The sequence below is a fragment of the Amblyomma maculatum genome, chromosome 3 (assembly GCF_055883805.1).
Source record: "Amblyomma maculatum isolate TAMU_Amacu chromosome 3, ASM5588380v1, whole genome shotgun sequence".
Taxonomy (NCBI): domain Eukaryota; kingdom Metazoa; phylum Arthropoda; class Arachnida; order Ixodida; family Ixodidae; genus Amblyomma; species Amblyomma maculatum.
Window position 1 is genome coordinate 92,296,614 of NC_139346.1, and position 20,985 is coordinate 92,317,598.

The window sequence follows — 20,985 nt, forward strand, 5'->3', positions numbered from 1 at the left end:
AGGAGTGCAAGATGACTATGTGAACCACCACAGCTGCCAGCATGTGCAATGTTTCAGGTACTGTCATGCTGGAAAAAAAAACAAAAAAAAACACATTTACGTTTAAGCACTCCACTGTTTGAATTTCTTCTCGCTATTCTTTTTTCCGGTTGACAACAAAAACTCTAATGTCCTGAATTATTGCATTACGGACAATTGTAAAAGGCTTTTGCTGTGACCCTAATGTAAACATGACGCAATAAATTTAAACAGCGGAACCCGCAGGCACGCCTTTGCTCACATTTCTTTTTATTACCATGTACACGTGCATGTCGTGCATTACAGCACAATTTGAAGGTAGGATGCTATAGGGCGATTCCATGTAAGATCAAACAAAGGATGGCCAAGCGACCTTGTAAATTGATTTTAAAATTTGATATATTGTTGCCCGATGACTGGAAATAAGATATCTGCAATTGGTTTTGCTGCCATTTTTTTTTTTCGGGGCACCAGAAAATAATAACGAAGGAGTGGAGCGTTGCACTTATGTTCTCGGCTATTTTTGACAACTTTGGTTATTGATTACAGAAAGTATAATAAAGTTAGGTGGCTGAAAATGGTCTCACCAAAAATATGCACGTTGTAGATTTTTTTTATTTACATGAACAATAAAGGAGAGGATGGTGCCGCATTGCGGTTCCGGCTGCTCCTTTTCACCAAATTTATGAGAAACGCCTGGCCTATGTTTATAAAATTTCCTAAAGTATAATAATACTTTCTTCATACTGACCCCGTACATCCAACACGTGTGGGTAACTCCGTAACCCGGGACACTTGTCCCGATCTTACCGTCACCCGCAACATAACACACTCAGACTGGATCAACACCACATATTGAAGTGATTGCTTGGGGGCAGGCTCTCTCTATTTTTTTAGCAACAGTATATACTCCTCCTCCTCCCCCCCCCCCCCCCCCTTCTTGGCAGGAAAAATATTTCTGGCTAAGCCACTGTCCACAGCACAAAAGAAGCTAAACTGCAGTATATGCCACCAGGCCCACTGACAGAGGACCAAGTGATCAAAGTCTCTATAGCCCAGAAGAACTGCGACTTGGAGAAAGAAATAGGATGAGGTGGTCTAATTTTCTTAGTGGTATAAAATGTAAACACACATGCACACAACTGTACTATCGTCACACAGCTAGTGTCCAAGCTGGCAGAGTTTTTAAGGAACTCTACCCATTCTGACAAAATTCACATTGGAGAAGCTACAGATGGTAATTCACCTGACTGTAATGCCTGCAAAGATGGAAATACGGCTGAGCTTGTATTGAGACACGTGCTGTGGAGCAGTAAGAACACTGTGAGGACAGCCATAACTTGTCCATACCCGCCCCCCCCCACTAGCTTATGCACGAGTGCACGCTGAGCCTTGGACCTTGAACAAGGCGAGCGCGAGTGACCGCTTCTACGGCTCCGCGTATAGGGCCGAAGCTTGAGATAAATCTTCTGCCTTCTCTTTCCCTCCCCCTTCGTAGACAACATTATGGTGGCTAGAAGGGGCAGGTGGCGCAACCGCGCATTCTACCGCTTAGAGAAAATGCCTCTTCGTTTCATGCCGCCACCACTGGTAGCTGCTGTGGCACTGCTGTCAGCTCTTCGATACATTCTCTCCAGCCCTAATCTGTCTCGCCGAAGTGCAAGTGTGAGTTAGTATTTTCTTTAGAATTTAGAAATGGACAGCGGTGAGAAAGCGAAGAGGCAGATGCAAACTCATTGCTTTGCCCATGGCTGCTCGTCTGGATATGTGTCGTCGTGATTGGCGTGTGTCACAGTTTGCTGTGCCTAAAGATCCAGAGTGCTTCCAAGCTTGGTGTCGAGCAGTACATCGTGCTGATAAACCTCTTCATGCGCCGTCAGTGCTTTTTGAACTACATTTTGACCAGCAGTACATTATACGCGATTTTACACACATAATTAATGGGCAAGCAGTCAAGATCCCACGTGATCGTCCCGTGCTGACAGATGCTGTCCTTACCATATATCCTAATGTGCCGTCTTACTGCTCGAAGAAAGCGCCACGGAAAAGGAAATCAAAGACGTCAACCTCTGGCTTGCCTTCTAAGACCTCCCGAATTGACAGTAGTCTCTCTCTGGACAGTGAAACAAATGAAACTCAAGAGGAAAAAAACAACGAAGCCCCTGCTGACGAAAACATCGTGCCGGTGCCTAATCTTACCACTTATGAGTTGCAAGCTACTACTAGGCAAGAGACCAAATTGCTGGAGCTGAAAGCATTGTAAGTTTTACCGTGTGTGGCATAAACAGACATAGTCTTTTCATTGAAAAGGTGGTTTTGTGCACAGCAGTGACAAAAAATGTCTCAGTGACATATACCGCGATGGATGAAGGCCTACTCCATGAAGTTGATTCTATGAGTCTGTGCTGGTGAAGAGGGTGAGTCCAAAACAAGTACAAAGCGGAAGACGAAGACTTGTGGTGGCAAGTGTTTTAATGCATCCTGTCCACGAGTCAGCCCAATAGCAGAGAAACCTTGCCCGCAATGCAATATTTGAGGAAACTGCTTCTGAATCAAGCTTCATACAAGAAGAGAACTGTGAAAGGCCCGTCTAAAACGCCTTCTTGCAAGCTGAAGCAGAGGACAGCAAAACCAAAGAGGTCAAAGGCTTGCATCCTGAAAGCAAACTCCCAAATCAAAACTCTGAAACACAAAACTTCGCAGATAGATTCTGTGGTGTTTCAAGAGAATTAAAGGGATGCCCATCAAGCAGCACCAACAGATCTTGGCATGCCTCACTGCTTCGAAGAGACAAAGTACGAAAGGAATGAGGTATAGAGTGAATGGGTGCTTGAGTGTGCTATAATGTGCATCAAAAACGCCCACGCCTGTATGAGCACATCAGGAAAAACAAAATTACGATTCTACCCTCTCGTACTTGTTTGCGTAGCTACCTCAAGTGCTACAGGAGCAGATTAGGTCAATAAGAGTTTTTGCAGCTGTTGCAGAAAAAACAAAAACAATGGTGCCTTTTCATCACCATAGTGGCCTTCTCATCGGTAAAATGAAATTAACGGAGCATATAAGGCTTGCACCTAATGGCAATATTGGAGGCTTCGTCGATCTTGGAAAGCTGGCTCCAGAAAATCAGAAGGCACTCGCATGCAATCATGGTTTAGTTTTCATATTCAAACCATTCTCAGGGAGCTTGCACCAAGTTCTTGGTGTCTTAGCTTCCCACAGGAATGTCAAATGTGATATTATGTGCCAGATAATTTTGGAGCTGGTGATCATGAGTGAGAATGCAGGGCTGCATATTGATTTTGTGACCTGTGACGGGGCGTCGTGAAACCGAAGTATGTGGCGTTCATTTGGAATGTTTAGGAAGACAAATCAGTTTGTAGAAGGCAGCGTCTCACTGACCAAGATTGATGGCTGTATTTTCTGTCAGACTCCCCCCCCCCCCTTGTAAAACGCGTGAGGAACAGGTTTGTGCAGACTGGATTGAAGCTTGTGCTGATCATTTAGATTGTGCCCGTCAATGGCAAAACCACACTTAAAGCGATGCCACATGTCACTAAAGCAGTTGTGTAGCCAAACGGCTTTGAAAAAATGAAGATGAGCTACGCGTTTCGTCTCTTCAGTGACGAGGCCCTGCGAGGTCTCTTCTTGTACAAAGAGGAAATCGAGAAGCAATGTGGAGGTTCAGCTGCCACTGTTGCCTTCGTGGACAGTATGAGAGTATTAATTGAGGCAATGACTTCATGATGCAGCTCGGATCCACTAAGGCCAGTCAAGGCTCGCAAACAGTGCATAAAAAGACGTTCTGGCCTATCTGGACCCGTGGGAGGAAATGACAGGGTCCCAATGGCAAGGTTACCTTAGTCAAAGCTCTAGCGGACTTCGTGTCAAACTTTAAAGCACTCTTGATCTTCTCACTTACGTGACAACGAAACTGAACTATCGCTACCTGATGATGTTAAGGCTTAGCCAGGACCCCATTGAAACTCTTTGGGTTTGTGAGGCAGATGTCGGGGTGCAATGATCACTCCACCCCAATATAGTTTTTGATATCAGTGAACTGCGTGAGCTTCCAGAATCTTGCAAAATCATCCAGTTTTGGAAATGCATCCCCAGGACTTATTAACAGTCTCATCGGAACTGATGAAGTGGAGGAATTGAAATCCCAAAGTAAGATTGACCAGCTTCCCGACATGGGAGACCTCAGTGAGGCAATCAAGTTCTCAAACACAGTAGCATCGAACAGACATCTCTCATCACTCATCTCATCATTCAGGCCAGTGATTCAAGGCTCATATTTTATATCGCTGGTTATGTGGCAAAGAAATGCATCGCTGGACAAAATGCGAAGAGTGCTGCAAACAACTCCTCAGTCTCAAAGGCGGAACTGCTCCAGACGCAACGTGTCTTATCAATGCAGTCGACAGAGATGGTCTTGTCAAGCAATCTAAATGCCCTTGTGACATCCCTTGAAAACGCCTTTACGCGCTGTTTTAGTGCCCGGGAAATCCGAAGAGAGAGCCTTTTGGACTTGGTATCCTTTTTTCAAATGATGAAATTGCAGCTGGTTGGTTGCCATGAACCGGAGTGATCAAGTTCTATGTTCTTAGCAGACTACATTTCTACTTGAAGACACAGAATTCACTGCGAAAAGAAAGGCAGGAGAGAATAGGGAGTTTTAGAATAGGGGGACCCAAGGCTTAGGGCCCTTTGGCGAGTCACTTGTGCCATCTGTACTTGACTGGAGTTCTGAATCTATTGCGTTTCTTGATGTTGAACTTCTAATCTTATACTTGACATGGCCTGCTTGATTACTATTTGCTGACGAATCTATACGACGCGTTATATATGAAAACAAAATACCGGGGAGAAGGTGAACTAACCCAAATCTTAAAAAGTGACCTTTTCTTTTGCTGTGAAGCTTTGCGAGCTACATTTCAAGCTAGAGTATCTCAGGACCACCTCTAGCTATACAGCTTCAGATGGGAGGACAGTGGAAGCACCGATGGGATCTTCGGGTAGTTGCTTTGGTTTGAAGGCAGAAGGAAAGTTCCCAAGCTCGGTACACTGACATGGCGATGTGTGAAACGACTGTGCACGGATCGGACAGAACACACGAGGAGAAAGAGCCCATTGTACTAGAAATGAACTTAGTTAATGTGGCAAGTTGGGCGTATTCTGAGAACTACGTACCAACACGTCCAACTTGCCACATTAACTAAGTTCATTTCTAGTACAATGGGCTCTTTCTCCTTGTGTGTTCTGTCCGATCCGTGCGCAACCTTTTCACGCTCAGCTCCCGTTCTTGTCATCTCGTCATTGTCTGCGTCTTTTTTGCATTGCTTTTCTGAGAAATATGTACCAACACGGCCAACTTGCCACACCGATCTGACACAAGGGACTGTGCCAACTATTTTCCCCAATAGCCCTGCCTACCTATCACACTTTGCTCCAGTGCATGATGCCCTGGAAGATAACCGAAGGCGGCTTGAAGCATCCCATCTGGATGAAGCCATGCAGTTATCACTGGCAGCACATGCTGAAGAAATGAAGCTGGTGTCATATGATTATCTGCTTTCATGGCTTCCAGATATTCAGGTATGCGATTTCTGGATGGTGCAGACTGCTCAAAACGCTGTGCTTTGTGGGGATTCATAATCCCCTGCCCCATTATAAAGGGCCACGCGTAGTTAACACACATGATTATGCGCATTCTTGGGGTCACCCTCCCATCCTCCGAGGCTCCTGCGGCGACACCACATGGGTTTCCTTCTCTTCTCCCGGACTGCCTGGGAAACCTCCTCTCCCCGAGCCGAGGTGAGAAGCGTGTCTGTCGCAACTCTCTCCGCGTCTCCAGCAGTTGAGCGCGCGCGGTTCATAGACGACCGCCGTCACTGAGAATCACCCACTGAACGTACGCACTTACCGCAATGAGAAGTGAACGCGAAGCCGTGTCAGGTGAGAAGATTCTTCCTCTCACCTCCCTGCGCACGCTTCCTCATTAGGTGGTTTCACCCCAGTACGCGGCATTCGCTACACGGCGGTTGTATTTGTGTGCTGTTGATTTGCCGTGAACAACTGCTCGGGCAAATTAAAGCTTGTCCGATTGCGCAACTCGTGTTTGTCCCCTCTGGCCCGAACCCGCCGCAGTGGCGACTTCTCGCACCGCAGGTTGGGGGTCTCAGCTCTGTTTGCTAGGGATGGCACGTTGGGGCTAGAAGGCGACTGTAGCTAGTGTGCTCACTTCTCGATGGCATTACGTATGAGTACCTTTTGCCACAAGAAAAGTTGGGAACAGCTGAATTTTTAACGGAATAGTTTTGCTTGCTCCTTAAAGATAAAAGGGCCTTGAAGTATCCAGCAGCGCTTATGATATTTTTAAGCATCCTTTATACCATTTCCCCACATGCCTATAGGTTCGCCCACAGTACTAGCAAAAACACTTTGCCACACCCTTCTACAGTGATGAGGATTTGTGGCAAGTATCGTGCTAGTCCTGCGCACGAACAGACAGATGAACATTTCTTAAACTAGATCAAAAGAAGGACAAATCATCTAAAGCAACACGAAAAAGTCCTCATTCTCATGATGGACGAAATTCACTTGACACAGTACTTTGATTACAAAAGTGGCTCATTGACTGGCACAGCAACAAACTGTTCTGATGTAGCAAGAACTGCTCGTGTTTTCATGACTCAGAGCTTGCTATCAGGGCAAAAGGATGTTGCACATATCTTGCCTGTTTTTAATATTGTTTTTAATATTGACGATGTCCTCAAAAAGGTGATCTTGGAGCTTGAGAAGGCAGGACTCACAGTTATTGCTGTCATAACAGACAATACAATAAACAGAAAAGTGATGTCCATGTTTTTGCCGAATAACAGGTTGGATATTGTACACCCTCATCCTGCTGACAAATCTAGGTCCCTATTTTATGTGGTGGATCCTGTTCATTTATTAAAATGTGTGAGGAGCAACTGGCTTAATGAGAAAAATCCAGGAATATGCATTTTCTACCAGACGTTTTCAAGTGCATCATCCTTCGTTTAAGTTAATGGAGCTTCTTTTAAGGCACTGCGCGACATACCTGAATATGAAAGAAAAAGGCTGTCAAAGTTTGGCTAAGGGCTCGCATACAAAGCTCTCACCCATTCAACATAGAAAGACAACGTAAAACGTGCACTGAAGGTTTTCAGTTCATTCGTTATTGAAGCCCTGAGGTCACTTGGAGTAAAACTTGGCCTCTCCTATGCTGAAGGAATGGCAGACTTTACCAGTGTGATACTCAAGTGGCGGCATACTGCAAGCGTAAAAATGCCTAAGAAAGACCGTCCGCTAAGAGATCCCTATCAAGAACCAGCGACGGGCTTGTCTAGTGCGCAAGTTCAGTTCCTAAGTTCTTTTGTCAGCTGGTTAGATGTATGGAAAGAGGCGAGTATGGACACCGGTGTGCTCACAACCGATGCACATGCTGCACTCTCAGGTTCGTAACTTATTCACTAATTGAGATCTGCCGCTATTGGTTTGACGAGCTTCACTTGGAATATGTCTTGCTTGACAAAATTCCAAACTGACAGCTTCGAAGAAAGGTTTGGAAGATATTGTCGCCTTTGTGGGATAAACTACCATGTCTCCATACAGCAAATATATGAAGCGGAAGCTAAGCTAAGGCTGAAAGACTCACTATTTTCCCTGAAATGAAAGACATGTGGAAATCTAGCTGCAAAACATTAGATGCCAGCCGCCTCATAGAAGACAAGATAAAAATAGAAGAAGACATTAAAAGCAAGAAGTCGAGCTTGCCAGCTGTTACATACATAGCAGGATTTTGTGCACATGCAAAAAAGATTCCTTGCACAGCTTGTGCAGAAAACCTTACCGACCAGGAATGAGAAATGGAGCTGGATCGCAATATAATAATTGAGAACATCTCCAGGGGTGGTTTGAAGTTCCCGAGGCCTGTGGTCATGCAACTTGTTCTTGAGAAATTGACAACAGAAGAAAATGTGCAATTTCATACGGTTTCAGACATCGGAGGTAATTGCTGATTAATTTGACACAAGAAGTGATAGGCAATGAAGGATTCGATATCTGTTCTCATGGTCATCATCCTGATGTTGCCTATCATAATATACTGTGGGCAGCAGCGAACACATTGCTTAAAAATTGCTTAAGAAGACCAGTAACCTGGCGAATTGGTGCCGGATTATACCGCCACTCTTCGACTCCTGGCCCGCTACTGTGAGTTAGGGAATTGGCTGAATCGGCTTCTTTGCGACCGCCTAGTCTGTGCCCTGCGTGAAGAGCTTATTAAAAGACGCGTCTCCTGGCTGAACCGGATCTAAAGCTATCTAAAGAAATCCTACCAGCATGTGCTGAGGAAGAAACAGCCGCCAAGACAGAAGAGGTTCGCCGCTCGAGAGTCCCCTCAGAAACGCATCACTTGCAAAGCAATCCCAAGTGCCCGGACATCAAGCCAGCCAACCATCCTCCGAGTCATCAATACTGGTGGTGCACCAGTGAGCATGACACGTACTTGCTCCTACCATTTCACCATCTGTCACTACTGGGCCAACAATGGACACCTCGAGAAGGCCTGCAGGAAGAAGGCGATAAAAGAAAAAACTTCCAAGCCTGGTCAGCATCGAAAGGAGTTTTCCCGCACAATCAAGTACTCTCGTGGACGAAACCACCAAATTTTGCAATCAGCTGATCCGGCTCAAGACGTAAACTCTGCGACTTCGTTCAGTTTTCATCGCGGAATTCAAGACTGCAAGTCTACGAATAGCGCCAACAATGTCACTTCTCCAGCAGTCTGCGTGGATGTCCTGATAAACAGTAGGCCTCTGGCCATGGAGGTTGACTCCGGGACTGCCTGAGGCATCATAAGAAAGAGGACCATGCAGAAACTTCGGCTGTCAAGGCAAGTTTCTAAAGCCTAAAGCCATCTTCTCTACAGCTGTGCTTCTAGACAAGGGAAAGCTAAGAGATTGCGGGATCATTGGAAGTCGCTGTCTCATACAGAACGAAAAGCACTCGCCTACACCTTCTCATTGTCCGAGGGAGTGGTACCAGCCTTTTAGGGAGAGACTGGTTTTCAGCGTTTGGGCATTTCACTCTGCGGGATAAACCACGAGTCTCAAATCGCAGTTCCGCTAACCTTGTTGAACACCGCCTCTGAATACCCAGAAATCTTCGCTGAAGGGCTAGGGAAGAGCAAGGGACCGTCCGTTCACATCGAACTCAAGGCTGAATTCATTCCTATCTTTACGAAAGCACGTAAAGTTCCGGTGGCTCTACTGCCCAAAGTAGATGCTGTCATCAACGAAGCCATCAAGCCATTCTCCCAATGGGTGACACCGGTAGTCTGCGTCACAAGAACGGCATGATCAGGCTGTGTGGTGATTACAAAAGCATCATTAACCAAGCAATCAAAATGAAAACATATCCTCATCCAACCATCGATCAGCTTTTTTCAAACCTTGCTGGATGCACTGTATTCTCACAACTAAACCTCAATCAAGCCTATAAAAAGCTTGCCATGGACAGTGATACAGCCAATCTCCTAACAGTCAATACACACTGGGGACTGTTCAAAGTTACTCGCCTTCCATTTAACGCCGTAGCCATATCTCAGTGCTACATGGAAGAGCTTCTCTTGGGACTACCTAGTCTCCACATGTACCTGGACAATATTACAGTGGGAGGTCAGGATGCCTACGAGCACAACAAACGCCTGCGAGCTGTGCTGAAACACATAAGGGACAACAATGTTCGAGTGAGCCGATAGAAATGTACCTTCGGCACGCCGGAAGTAACCTTCCTTGGATACTGCATTGACGCCGCCTGTATTCATCTAACCGAAGGAAAGGTCGAAGCCCTTAAAGAAGCTTCTAGTCCAAAGAACAAGCAGCAACTTCAGTTTTTTCTCGGACTGCTAAACTTCTACAACTTATAAATGGCTGCGCGTAGTCCAGAAGCGTGATTATGCGCGCTCTTGCCGTGGACCGCGAGGAGAGGGCACACTGGCCACCCTCCCTTCCTCCCAGGCTCCCACGGCGACACCGCACGGGTTTCCTTCTCTCCTCCCGGCCTGCCCGCAAAACCTCCTCTCCCCAAGCCGAGGTGAGAAGCGCTTCTGTCATAACTCGCAGGGTGTCTTCGGCGACTGGGCGCGCATGCGCGCGGTTCATGATTTCCGCCGAGGAGACCACCGCCGTCACTGAGAATCGCCCACTGACCGTAGGCACTTACCGCAATGGGATGTGAGCGCAAAGCCGTGTCAGGTGAGAAGACTCTTCCTCTCACCTCCTTGGCGCGCTTCCCCATTTGGTGGTTTCTATTTCACCCCCGTACGCGGCGTTCGCTCGCTACACGGCGGTTGTATTTGTGTGCTGTTGATTTGCCATGTATAATTACTCAGACAGATTAAAGCTCGTACGAGTGCGCAACTCGTGTTTGTCCCCTCTGGCCCGAACCCGCCACAGTGGCGAAGTCTCGCACCGCGGGTTGGGGGTCACAGCTCTGTCTGCTAGGGCTGGCACGTTGGGGCTAGAAGGCGACTGTAGCGTCTAGCCCCCCCGTGGCGCATTCTTGCGAGAAATAACCCCATATTCTTGGCGCCTGAACTTAGGGCCACAGGTGTTGACAAATCGAGTGTCTGTGTGTACGATGCCGACATATAGACTAGCCATGGCAGTGAGCAGGACTGACCTTTCAGTCTCTTCTAATACTGCTGTGGTGATTGCACAACGGCAAGCAAGCAAAACCACCTTACCTGTTACTATTGCGAGAGATCAGGAGCTGACGCTAGCCACTGCGATCTTGTAATTTTCTGCGGAAACAGGATGTGGCACGACTCCACCGCTCTGTAGCAGGGTGACGCGCGAATGCTGGTGTGATGGGCATTATCTCGTAGTGTTTTGACTTACCATGCTCTACGGGAGTACGGGAAACGTAGTGTATGAACTTTTGCGCGCGCACGTTAATGGCATGAGAAGTGTTATAGTTATACTATCCTTTCTGCCGTGTCCGTTAGCCACTTCGTTGCGATAGCTCGCAGCCTCAGAGAAGGGGCGGCCCACCCGGCTTCTCTGAGTGGTGACCGTTTTAATTGCATCAGTGCACTGGGGAGCCTAGTCAGCCTTAAAGGAGCTTTAGGAAGAAAGCGGTAGGATCCTTTTTCTTTTTAATTTAATGGTCGACAGGCTCTGGGAGCCGAGCGGCGCGGCCGCGACACACAAAGGGCACGCTGGTATTTCTGCTTGCACGGGCCCTACACAGCTTGTACTGCTGTGAGCGCATTGGACCCCTGCCGTCTGTACTCCTATAGCACCTTGCGCAATCCTTTCCCCACGCGAAGGATACACGCGAGTCCTTCGAGGTTGGTCACACCACGCTGAGATGAGCTATATCGCACATGTGCATCGCTGAGCATGCGAGCGGCCCTAAGACTTTTCTTCAAGGTGTGTCATTTCGCTGCCTAGTGATGTGCATGGTGACGTTGTCGAATGGGTAGAACTTGCTCTATAAGTTCGCAACAACACCACGGTTGCTGCGTTGGGCACACACCGACGCACGACAAAGCTGCAAGCAAAGATGGCGGAGCTAGACTTTACACAAAGCGCACCGCAATTCGAGCCCCGCTGCGTGGCCCGAGGAAGACACACTCCCCCACCAGCAGGCAGCTGCAGCGAGAGGCAAGGCTTGGGATTTTGAGCATCGCGCCTCACTACGACTTGTGCCCACGGCAGACGTAACTCTGACCAACGCGCAGGCAGTAATTTCTCGTGCTGAATACGGACAGGACGCTCTGTCGATATTCAGTATATTTTGCTTCCAGAGAAAGCACACGCTTTCTTGTTGGAAAAGTCCGAGTGGGAGGTGGTTCAAAAAAAAAAAAGAGGGAAAGGAGAAGAGAAAAAAAGAAGTAACAAGGGAATAGGCAGCCCTGCAGCCGGCCAAGAGGGAAGCCAACGCGCGCTGGGACGACCGTTGCAGCATCGAAAGCTAAACCATCCAAAGAGGGACCACATTCCTGAAACTGGAGCAAGCTGTCACCGTCAAGCAGGCCACGAAGAAAGACAGCTTCCGGTCGACCGCGGAGCAGGCGAGCCAGGGTTCTTGGAACGGGCTCATGAGACTACCACGACGAAGGCTGCTGCAGAAGGGGCCGCCATGGCACCGTTGAGTCTCGTGGCTGTGGCCTCGCGGGCGGCAGCGCTGGTGCCCCGCTGTACAAGTCGACGCAAACCCCGAAGGTCAGCACTCCTTTTCCAATGTTTTCCTTACGTGGGCAGCAGAGAGCGCCGAAATGAGGGAGAGGGTGTGCCTGGTGGAGAAGGAAAAGCGCGCGAAACAAGCTCCGCAGACATCGCACTTGTCACGAGACCGTTGAGCAAGCCGGTGGCAATTTTAACTGCTCCACGCATACACGTACTGAAGCGATGCAGGCCCAACAGCCCAATCCCGTCGGCCATGAGGGGCAGGGACGCCCTGATCACCACCGCTCGGCCAGCACGGGACCCGCTGGAAAGAGGCGCTACTATCAAGGGCACGGGACTTTGGGAGGCCCTCCGAGGAAGAACGCCTGCCCGGGACCGAGTACCCTGAATGCTGGGGGACGCTCGGGCCACTCCGGTACTGCGACAGCGGTCGCCGCGCCGGAGAGGCGCTCGGTTGCAACCTGGACGACTAGAGGGGCACGGAGGCGCCGGTGAGCTATTTCTCGGACCGGCCCTGGAGAGTGCAAGAACGAACGCCCCGCAGCAAGAAGATCCATAGGCTGTTGAGCATGTTCCAGGGCCGGACCGTGGAGGACGAAGATCGTCGCACCAACGGCGCCTCTCTGCCTCCGGCGCTCGGCTCCATGTTTTGTGTATGCGGAGGCCTGGTGTTGTCCAGCGTAAGTCACCTGGGCTCCAGACTTCACCACAGCTGGGACGAGAGGAACCGGGCAGACGCTGCTACGTCGCCGTCATCATTCGCGCCACAGCTCGGTCCCGCGGCGGCGGAGATGATGCGTCGGCTCGCCGAGGACCCAGCGTACGCGGAGTGGTTGCTGGCGATCGCGCGCACCAATCCTGGGGCATCGGCGTCACCGCTGCCGCTGCCGGGGCCGAGCCAGCTGAGCGCCACCGGAGCAGCGGAGGGGCCTGCTTGCAGCGGTTTTCCTGGTGGCCCTTCCCCTGCGCGGCCGGGTCGGTCCCGACTGTCCCCGAGCGTGCCAGAGTGGACCCCGTCATCGCCCTCGACGACACCATAGGCGGACCCGCTGATGGACTTCACGGAGTTGATGGCCGATTAGGAACCAACCCCCCCCCCCCGCTTCGGAAAATGTGATACGGCGGTTTTAAAGAGGGGGGGGATGTGGAGATTCATAATCCCCTGCCCCATTATAAAGGGCTGCGCGTAGTCCACACGCGTGATTACGCGCGCTCTTGGGGAGGACCGCGAGGAGAGGGCACACTGGCCACCCTCCCTTCCTCCCAGGCTTCCCCAACTGACTCATGTTGTGAGTTTAGTGCGCCAAGCTGGAGCCGGGAGGTTGTTATGTTTTCTTTGCTTTTGGGGACGGAGAGAAATTCTTTTGGATTCTTGGTCTGGCTGACTCTTCCTGCGGGCTATGTTTTCGTCGCCTGTGTGTCGGTCAACAGGTGCGTCCCCCAATTGCTTTGTGTGTGAGTGGGTGTAATCTATTCATCTGTATGTGGTTTGGGGAGCCAATGGAAGTGGAACAATATTTCGGAGTTGACGCCTATGCTCACTACCTCCTAGTTGGTGCCTACCGGTCTAGATGGGAAGGGTGAACGACCCTGCCTGCCGAAACAGCGAGGAAGAGAGAAAAAAGACTAGTAAGCCTGTGCTCCATGGGCACTTTGCTTTGCAACCGGAAAGAGGTAACAAGTGCGTGTTGTGCCTTTGGCTGACAGCCCTTTTTGTAATGTGAAAGTTGAATACAGTTTCTCTGCTTCCGTTTAAGAGTGCATCTCCAAATCGTCTGTGCCTGTTCCCTCAAGGTCCTCCATTGCATGATACAGCTAAGCTCTCAGCTCTCACAACAGACCTTTTGTTCGCATATTTTTATGACATGAGAAGCAAAACTTCAGAAAGTAAATTCAACCTCATTGCAAAAATGTTTCAAAGCTCTCCTTGCAATCCTATATGAATGCTTTGCATCACTTGTTCATTGTAAATAAGATCTAGAACCAAGGAGCAATACACTGAAAGGGATCAACTGCTTCAAGATGTGGCCAACCTTGTGTGCAAAGAGCTTTATGCCAAGGAATGTAACCAGAAAAAACACGTAGGACAAAGAGAGACCACCACATTAGCCTGAGCCCTGAGCCATATAGTGCCAGCAAGTTTGAGCGTTCCTGCTCGCCTCTGCACAAAAGTATGTGTCCCTGTGCACAGAGAGTAACAAGCCAATTGCACTAGAAACACTGCACGGAAAATACATTTGTCAACTGTGCATTTGGACTTTGTGCCGCAAGTGATGCATGTCATTAAGTGACCTCATTGCAACAATGTTTCAAGGTTTTAGTTTCAATTTGATATGAGTGTTTTGCATTACTTGTTTATTGTGTAGTGTGGTAATCTTCGTCATCATAGCCACTGCCATGCATCACGTGCTGGTGCACTCGAGGAAGAAGAAGTTGGTCGCTGCCTTGCTGATTCGCCACGCCTGACGCTCCGCTGCGAGTTCCTCCTGAGCGGCTGGATCCATCTGGGCTTACTGAATAAACACACCCCTACAATTCGTGGAGGTGCGGGGTACGTTCCCATCCACCCTGGAACTCAGAAGCCGCACATCGCCCTCTGCTTCCACCATGCCGGACGAGACCGCCTCGACATCGCCGCCCAAACCAACCACTGTACTGTGTTCTGGCGTTCTACGGCAGCGCGACTCATGCCTCTTAAGTGGCACGGCTGACCAAGACGTCGACAACTGGTTGTCGGCGTATGAGCATGTCAGCAATTACAACAGATGGGATGACACTATCAAGCTAAGTAACGTAATCTTTTACCTGATAAACGTGGTGAACCTCTGGTTTTGCAACCATGAGGCAGACCTGCCACCTTGGTCTGCATTTAAGAAGAAGTTTGCGAAAGTGTTCGGCCGTCCTGCAGTTTGCAAGCTCCGAGCAGAACAACGCTTATGTGAGCGCACTCAGCATGCCGAAGAGTCATTCACAAGTTATATAGAAGACATCGTTGACCTGTGCAAACGTTTCGACCCACTAATGTCCGAAGCGGCTAAGATCGGAAACATCCTAAAAGGTATCTCCGAGGACACGTGTCAGATGCTCTGGGTGAAAAATCCTGCCACCGTCAGTGACGTGATTAAACTTTGCCAGAGCTACGATGAGCTTCGAAAGCAGCGTGCTTCTACCCGGCGGTCCGACGACACCACCTGTACACTAGCATTGAGCGGTTCTACATTATCAGAGGACAGCCCTTTGATTCAACAGATCAAAGCCTTCGTTCGCAAAGAGGTCGCCTGCCAGCTATCCCTGGTCCCTCAAATACAAGATACTGGTCGCCTCGTTCCTGACATGGCTCCATCTTTGGTCCCTACCATATGGCATGTCGTGCAAGACCACATCGCTGATGTCTTTCCGCCCAGCCTTGTGCTCCCGCCCAGCCCCGTGCTGCCGCCCAGCCGTGTGCAGGCGCAAGTAACGGCACCATTGACGTACGCCCAAGTTACAGCCAGGCTACTAATGCCAACCGCACCTGTTTCCTACCGGGCCACACCTTTCAACCATCCTTCACCTTTGCCTGCGTCTGCATTCCATGTCCCTATTCCAAGGGTACGCCAACGCCCTACGGACCCTTGGCGTACCTCGGACAACAGGCCAATCTGCTACTCTTGCGGGCTGCCAGGCCATGTGGCACGCCTTTGCCGCTAACGCCTTCCACCTTTTCGCCCTGACCCATGGAACTACAGTAGAATCTCGATGATATGATTACAGCTGGTACGAATTTTGGGATGATACGAATTTTAAGAATGCTTTGAATGGACTACATTGTATAGAATATGTTAAGACTCGGGGTGATACGAAGAGTTTCTGAAGCCCCCGCGGTTGATACGAACGTGCAAACCAGTCGCGCATGCGAGGGGCCGGCACGGCTGGCCTCAAGAGGGGAACATAATCGATGCGGCCGCCGCTAACTCCTCTAAGTCGCCAGGATGGCTCCTTCTCAACCCAGGGGGAAAATGTAGTGTGGTAATCTTCATCACACACCCCTACAATTGTAAATCAGATCTAGAACCGAGGAGCAATACTCTGAAAGGGAACAGCTGCTTCAAGATGTGGCCGATCTCGCGTACGAAGCAAACATTTGGCCAAAGAATGTCATCAGAAAAGCGCTCAGGACAAAGAGAGACCGCCACATGAGCCTGAGCCATAGGGGAATTGCGGCGAAAATCAGTGGTCAGGAAGTGAAGCAATTTTTGGGCTGCTCGATACTGATGGGAGTTATAGGCTATCCATGAATCCGGTTCTTCTGGAAAAAAGGAATGGCTATGAATGCAATAGCAGACACCATGGTAAGAGATCACTTCTTCAGATTAGGTCTAATCTATGCTGCCAAACTGACGACGATGTCACCAACAAGGACAAAAAGTTGCAAAGGCTATGGATGGTTGCACCCTTTGTCAAAATGGTGCGGAAGGGTTGCTTGTCCCTTGAACAATCAAACTGCTTTTGCGTGGATGAGCAAATTATCCCCTTTTCCGGCCGTTGTCCTGTGAAGCAGTACGTTCTGAACAAGCCACATCCAGTGTCGCTAAAGAACTTCGTTCTAGCTGGCAAGGACGGACTGATTTATGACATCAGAATATACAAGGGCAAGGACACCTTTCCCGACCTCAGCCTTGGTGCGTCTGGAAACTCAGTTCTGGCTCTAGTGAAAAACTGTTCCATCATGTTCGACGCTCTACATTGACCGTTCGTTTACGTCCAGCTTTTTGACGCATGAGCTGATGAAGCAGGATATATTTGCCACTGGCATGCTGATGAAAAACAGCCTTTCAAAATGAAGTGCACTTCATGAAAGACAAGGATTTTGTTAAGCAATCAAGGGGCACATCTGAAGAAGTCATCAGATTTGATAAAAAAGTTCCTTGCACAAAGTGGCTTGACAAAAAGCCTATTCTCATGCTTACTGTAGCATTTGGCGTCAGTCCGGAGCACGCATGCAAAAGGTGGTGCAAAAAAGAAAACAAGTACTTAGGGACGTCCCCCACCCTGCTGTTATAAAAAACTACAATGGCAAAATGGGTAGAGTAGATCTAGCTGACCGAATGCTAGCTCTCTACAAACAAAGAAGCCGGACTAGCCGGTGGGCCCTCCGTACAATCCTCCACATGTCGGATCTTGCCTGCGTCAATGGGTGGCTCCAGTACAGAGCAGACAAAAACACAATGGGCTTGGCCAAGAAGAACATCATGGATTGATTTCAAGAAGCATGTAGTGAAGGTGCTCATATGCAAAAACATAGGCCAGGAGCTTTCGGATGAGGATGAAATGGACATCCAGCCCAGAAAAAAACCAAATGCGCTTCCCTCACAAATCTTTCGGAAACAAGAGGCACTTCATCTCCCACTAAAAGATGACATAGCCAGCGGCCAAAGATGCCAAAATGCAGGGTGTGGGATGAAAACATGCCACCGATGCACTCAGTGCAATGTCTACCCGTGCATTGAGATTGGGCAAAATTGCTTCTATAATTTTCATGCTTGACTGTTCAACTTTGTTTATAGTGTTCACCTGAAAAATGTAAAGAATAAATCTTTGCTTCAGTGAAGTTCTGAATAGTGCCACAATCTGACTTTGTTGAGGACGTGTGCACAAATTTGTGTCCTCAAGCGCACAACTAATATGTCAATAGTGATCCAGATGTCCCTGTAGGGGGACATGCATTTTCAGACACATGGAGATCGCGGCAACTGAAATTGAAAATTATTTGCATTCTGAGGATACAAATAGCAAATATAATAGAAAAACAAACATATTATCTCGGAACTTTCTTCCCGTGTCTGAGAAGGTTATAGTGCCGACAAGAATGAGCGTTCCCGCTCGCCTCTACATGAAAGTGCGTGTCCTTGTGCACAGCGTGCAACAAGCCAAGCGCACTAGAGACACTGCACAGAAAAGACATTTGCCAACTATGCATGTAGACCTTGTGCCGCAAGTGATGCATGTCATTAAGTGACTTCTCAACCTCATTGCAACAATGTTACAAGGCTTTAGTTTCAATCCCATATAAGTGTTCTGCATTACTGGTTTATTTTAAATCAGATCTAGAACCGAGGAGCAATACTCTGAAAAGGAACAGCTGCTTCAAGATGTGGCCGACTTCGCGTATGAAGCAAACATTAGACCAAAGAATGTCAACATAAAAGCACTCAGGGACAAAGAGAGACCGCCACATGAGCCTGAGCCATGTAGTGCCGGCAAGAATGAGCGTTCCCGTTCGCCTCAGCACGAAAGTGCGCATTCTTGTGCCCTGTGAGTAAAGTGACCATACGTCCCGATTTAGGTGGGGCATGTCCCGCTTATGCGGGTGTGGTCCCGCTGTACCGCCAGCATACTTGTGGGACGGCGTTTTGTCCCGCTTTGGCTACACTCGCGACACCCGCTTCGCCTGGATGTACCGAACCAGCCGAAATTACCGCAATCATGAATGAACAAGCCATGTTGTCCCCAGAACGACTTTTCTAGGGACCATACGGTCCCTAGAAAAGCTACAGCTACAGTGTACAGCTACAGTGTACTAGAAGATCTAGCCAGAGAGACTTTTTGTTGCATGGAGGAAGGATTTGTTTCCTTCTTCCATGTTTTGTTGGCAGGTCCAGAACGTTCCCAGCATGCTTACGTTTGTTTTTTGGTGAAGTGTTGCTTCTTTGCTGCGCTAACCGCAATGCCTAAAAGGAAGTGCAAGTTCAGCGGAGAACTAGGTAAACTCCACTATGCAAAATTCATCTGTGCTTCGAACCATTAAGATTTGAAAATATTTCCAATACTGATCCGCTACTTCACCTCTGCTGCTCGTGTGCAAACAAAGCTGCTGGAGATCGACACCTTGCCAGGTGAGACCTCGACCATGGTGAGCCAGTACATCCTAAAAGCACTAAGTCAACAACATCGCATCAAAGCTGGTTGCTTTTAGCGACAAACTGCAACCTCGGCGGTGCCGCGCGGAATGGGAACAACAATGTGTTCTCAAATAAGAATGCGAGATTGTTTACCTCAAAAGATCATTGGGATTGGCTGTGCAGCACATGTTGTGCACAACACCATCCAGACTGCTGCCGATTGTCTGCCACTTGACATTGAAGCCGTGATCGTTAATCATACTTTTATATTTACACAGTGCTGGTGGAGTTATTCAAGGAGTTTTGTGACTTCGCGTCTGTTGAGTACCAGCGGCTTCTGGGCTACAGCAAAACAAGGTGGTTGACATTAATGTCAGCTGTTGAGAGAGTGCTCAAGCTTTTCCCGGCTTGAAAGTAGTTCTTTTTGTCGGCAGAAAAATGCCCCTCTTTGATTAAGACATTTTTTTTAAATCCTTGTGGAGATCTGGCTATTCTTTCTACATAGCCATGGAGGAAGGAAATACATAGCCAAGCGGCCATGTTTCAAGACTGCTATGGAAGTCCACAAAGCTCTGAAACAACTGCTGACCAAAGTTGAAGACAGACTTCAGCAGACATTTTTGCCATTAAGTGTGCGTTCTAGAATAACGGCACTTGAGGAATCAGGAGAAGTTTAAAGAGGATCGGTAGTAGAAGGGGCAAAAAGGTTCTACCAGACCTGCTCGTCATACCTCGAGCGATGGTGCACACAATTTGATGAGGTTAGCTGTTTTTCATGGGCCTCTCTGGAGTCTGCACCATTTTGGGATGATGTGCAGAGGAGTCAGCAGCTCATAACTTCAGAGTTCAATGACGTCCACCTCGATGAGAATTATTTATTTGACGAAGCATGCAACGTTTCACGTTACGTCACACCTGAAAAACTAGATAATGGAAGAGGCAGAAGAAACCAGTTGAGGGAAGTTGGATGGAGGCGCTTCAGCACAGACGAACGATGTGCCTTGCGAGAACATGAGGGCAATTGTTGAGTACTGCATGTGTTTGCCCGGTAGAAATGCACCAGTGGAGAGAGTGTTTTCTATTATGAACAAGTTGTGGTCTGCAGAGAAGACGCAGCTTCAAGCAACAACACTTAAAGCAATGTTGCTACTTAAAGTAAATGTGCACATGATGTGTGAACATTACCACGCACACATCTGCAAAAATGAAGAGCTGCTGAGGAAGATTCATTCAAGCCAGAAGTATTAGATGTGCCGGCTAGGCAAAGCTGAATGAAGAATGAAGATAACCGTTTCGTGGTGTATATATAAATAAAAAAGAGCATGTCTAAACCTGATGCCCTGCATTTCATACCCCCCTTCGTCGTCCTCCCATGTCCCGCTTTGGGGTTTGAGGAATATGGTCACATTACCTATGAATAAGCCAAGCGCACTAGACACATCGCACGGAAAAGACATTTGTCAACTGCGCATGCGGACTTTGTGTCGCAAGTGATGCATGTCATTAAATGACTTCTCAACCTCACTGCAACAATGTTTCAAGGTTTTAGTTTCAATCCTATATGAGCGTTTTGCATTGCTTGTTTATTCGGTAGTTTTAGAAATGGGGACCCAACACTCTGGGCCCCCAAGCCGTGTTGCGTTGTTGCTCTTCGGTTTAGAGCAGCAGCAGAGTTTGAGAGTTGGGTCAAATGCAGACAGCGTTGGGTCGAGCGCTCGTTATGCCGCAGTGGAGAAAATAAAAAGGCGATTGAATGCAGCAAAAAAGTAAAGCCTTTGCTGCAAGTGAAAACGAACAGAATGCATTTTTGAACAGGAAGAGCGAGCAATAAAATCTCATAAACGTAATTGTTTCGTTAGTAC

The 20,985-nt window shown here is 48.4% G+C and overlaps 2 pseudogenes; both read left to right on the top strand.

Moving 5' to 3' along the window:
- The first annotated feature begins 1,713 nt into the window (after positions 1-1,713).
- LOC146195299 (uncharacterized) lies at positions 1,714-4,722 on the top strand (annotated as a pseudogene).
- A 2,993-nt stretch (positions 4,723-7,715) lies between these two features.
- LOC146195300 (uncharacterized) lies at positions 7,716-8,263 on the top strand (annotated as a pseudogene).
- The last annotated feature ends 12,722 nt before the right edge of the window (positions 8,264-20,985 follow it).